Here is a 3,759-nt window from a genome sequence, read left to right as displayed (position 1 = left end):
CCCTGACTACACTGGAGTCTCTCTGTGGGGATCTAGTATACGTGTGATTAAATTTGTTTTTTCTCCCTTTCGTCTGTCTTATATCAATTTGATGATCAGAACCTAGAAGGGAAGAGAGGAAAACTTTTCCAACCCCACAAAAGCAAATACATTCTATGCCCATTCCAGAGGCTCAGTGTCCATTGGTCGTAAATGCTTTTCGTTCATTTTTTAGAATTTATTTATTTATTTATTGGCTGCGTTGGGTCTTCGCTGCTGCACAGGCTTTCTCTAGTTGCAGTGAGCGGGGGCTACTCTTTGTTGTGGTGCGTGGGCTTCTTATTGCAGTTGCAGAGCACCGGCTCTAGGCCCATGGGCTTCAGTAGTCGCAGCACTTGGGCTCAGTAGTTGTGGCTTGCAGGCTCTAGAGCACAGGCTCAGTAGTTGTGGCGCACGGGCTTCGTTGCTCCGCAGCATGTGGGATCTTCCCGGACCAGGGCTCGAACCTGTGTCCCCTGCATTGGCAGGTGGATTCTTAACCACTGCGCCACCAGGGAAGTCCTGCTTTTCGTTCATTTTTATTTGGGTTCCTGGTGCTCAATGTTGATCTAATTCCCAAGTTTTTAAACACCTTACTCAGTGCTAAAAAAGAAGCAGTTATTTATAGTGAGGTGGATGGACCTAGAGTCTGTCATATAGAGTGAAGTCAGAAAGAGAAAAACAAATATGGTATGTTAATGTATGTATATGGAATCTAGAAAAATGGTGTTGATGAACCCAGTGACAGTGCAGGAATAAAGATGCAGATGTAGAGAATGGACTTGAGGACACAGGGTTGGGGGGGAGGGGAAGCTGGGACGTAGTGAGAGAGTAGCACTGACACATACACATGACCAAATGTAACAAAGATGGCTAGTGGGAAGCTGCTGCAGAGCACAGGGAGATCAGCTCGATGATGGGTGACGACCTAGAGGGTGGGATAGGGAGGGTGGGAGGGAGGCTCAAGAGGGAGGGGGTACGGGGACATATGAATAAATACAGCTGATTCACTTTGTTGTACAGCAGAAACTAACACTACATTGTAAAGCAATTATACTCCAATAAAGATATATTAAAAAAAATAAAACAAAAAATAGAATAAAATAAAAAGAAGCACAAACAGACATTTGTCCCAATGGCTCTGTAGCTCTTCAGAGCAAACTCTACCTGTAAGTTATCCTCTTTGATCAAAGAGGCAAAAGACCTGCCATTTAAATAACAATGCATTGAGGGACATCCCTGGTGGTCCAGTGGGTAAGACTCCATGCTCCCAATGCAGGGGGTCCGGGTTCAAGCCCTGGTTGAGGAACTAGATCCCACATGCATGTTGCAGCTAAGACGTCCCCATGGTGCAACTAAAAAAGATTCCACATGCCACAACTAAGACCCGACACAGCCAAAATAAATAAATAAATAAATAAATTGATTAATTGTAAAAAAGCAGTGTATTGAAAGGATTTATTGAAAGTAGCCATCAAGCCAATGAGAAAGATTTATTTTTGCCCACCCCAAACAGAAAATGAACCAAGAGTAGTACAAGTTTTCAGCGCACACTGTAGAAGTCTATGTAACAATTGGTTTCTGATCATCTGGAAGGCTCTCCAACCATTCCTGTATATAAATTTATTTATTTATTTATTTTTATGGGCAGCGTTGGGTCTTTGTTGCTGCACACGGGCTTTCTCTAGTTGTGGCGAGCAGGGGCTACTCTTTGTTGTGCGTGGGCTTCTCAGTGCTGCGCCTTCTCTTGTTGCAGAGCATGGGCTCTAGGTGCACGGGCTTCAGTAGTTGTGGCATGTGGGCTCAGTAGTTGTGGCGCACAGGCTTCGTTGCTCCCCGGCATGTGGCATCTTCCCGGACCAGGGCTCGAACCCGTGTCCCCCTGCATTGGCAGGCGGATTCCTAACCACGGCACCACCAGGGAAACCCCTCTCCAACCATTGGTTAAACATCGTGCAGAGCAAGGAGATTCCTGAGAGCTGCCAAACCTGGAATCCAAAACCTGGGAGGGCCACCTGCATAATGCTTCCACCTCCCCCCACCCCCAGGATGTGTCAGAACCTTCATGGAGTGTCTTCTTCCCTTCTTACTTCACCCTCACCGTTTAAGGACAACCCTACACACACATTTCCCAGGCTGCCTTAACAATTCTCCCAAAACACGGTGGCTTCAACCAACAGAGATTTATCCTTTCAGCGTTCCGGAGGCCGCAAGTCCAACGTTCAGGAGTCAGAGAGCCCTGATCTGTCTGAAGCTCTGGGTAGAATCCTTCACTGCGTTCTCCCTGGCTTGTAGACGCATCACTCCAGTCTCTGCCTGCACCTTCCCCTTTCTCTGTATCGGACTCCAAGTTGCCTTCTCTTTGTTAAAAACATCCATCCAAGACTCGAATCCAATAGGACTTCCTCTTAACTTGATCACATCTGCGAAGACCCTGTTTCCAAATAAGGTCCCCTACACAGGTAACAGGATTTAGGACATCCATGTGTATTTTGCGGGGAGGTGAGTCAGCCCACCCACTCCTGTAGGGTAAACATCAGAGGCTTGGAAATGTTCTGTAAGTTACTGAGGAGGACACAGCTCGTCAGTTACTGGACTAATACTGGACCATCCCCAGCCATGCCAACCCCAAATCCTCTGTAATGCTTCACTTCCAGGTGTAACTCTAGGACTAACGTAATTACCTGTGTTTGATTTCTTTTCAACACACCTCTATTCTTTTTCTCTTTCCTAAGGCGTGATATGAAACTCTGAAGTCAAATGCAAATAGTTACATTACTATTGGATGTTACACGAAGATTTTTTTATTCCTATGACATCCTGGGAAACCTTAGATATGATCAGTAAGAAATAACTTAGAAAAGGTAGAGGCATTTCTCTGCCACTTCTTGTCCTAAAGTTTCGAACAAATCCTTATTTTGTCATCTTGGGAGAAGATGCCTTTTGAATTCAGGATGTGGTAGAACAGAATCTTAAAATTTAGCCTATGAAAGATCTTCTGAGACCGTCTCACCCCTTCTTTGATGGATGAAGGAAACAGGTTTTGGAGATATTAAGACCACATCCTAGAGTGAGTGGGACTCCAATTGTTCCTTTCTGTCTTTCTAGTTCCTTGAGTCACATATGAATAAAAAGCCCCAGAAAAGGACTTCCCAGGTGGTGCAGTGGTTAAGAATCTGCTTGCCCATGCAGGGGACACGGGTTCGAGTCCTGGTCCGGGAAAATCCCACATGCCACAGAGCAACTAAGCCTGTGCGCCACAACTACCGAGCCTGTGCTCTAGAGCCCGCGAACCACAGCTACTGAGCTCACGTGCTTCAACTACTGAAGCCCGTGTGCCTAGAGCCCGTGCTCCGCAACAAGAGAAGCCACCGCAATGAGAAGCCCATGCACCACAATGAAGAGTAGCTCCTGATGTCAGCAACGAGAGAGAGGCCCACGGAATCATACCAAAAACAAAACCCAAGCCTTCTACAGATGAGGAAATATTCTCTTTTCTGCATAATGGTATCTATAGAGATGGGAGACATAAATGGTCTACAGACTTTGACAGGCTTGGATTCAATAGCAGCTGTGCTTCCTGTCAGCTAAGAGTTTTGGGGCAAGTTTCTGCTTTGATTGCATTTGTGAAGTGCCAATGAAAACGGTACCCACATCATGTGATTGTTGTGAAGATTCACCTAAATGACTCCTAGAAAAGACGCAGCACGCAGCCCCCTACAGAGCGCTAGATAAATAGCC

Source organism: Hippopotamus amphibius, chromosome X, assembly GCF_030028045.1.
Source record: "Hippopotamus amphibius kiboko isolate mHipAmp2 chromosome X, mHipAmp2.hap2, whole genome shotgun sequence".
Classification (NCBI taxonomy): Eukaryota; Metazoa; Chordata; class Mammalia; order Artiodactyla; family Hippopotamidae; genus Hippopotamus; species Hippopotamus amphibius.
The sequence above is the reverse complement of the archived record's forward strand: the minus strand, read 5'-3'. Positions refer to the sequence as shown.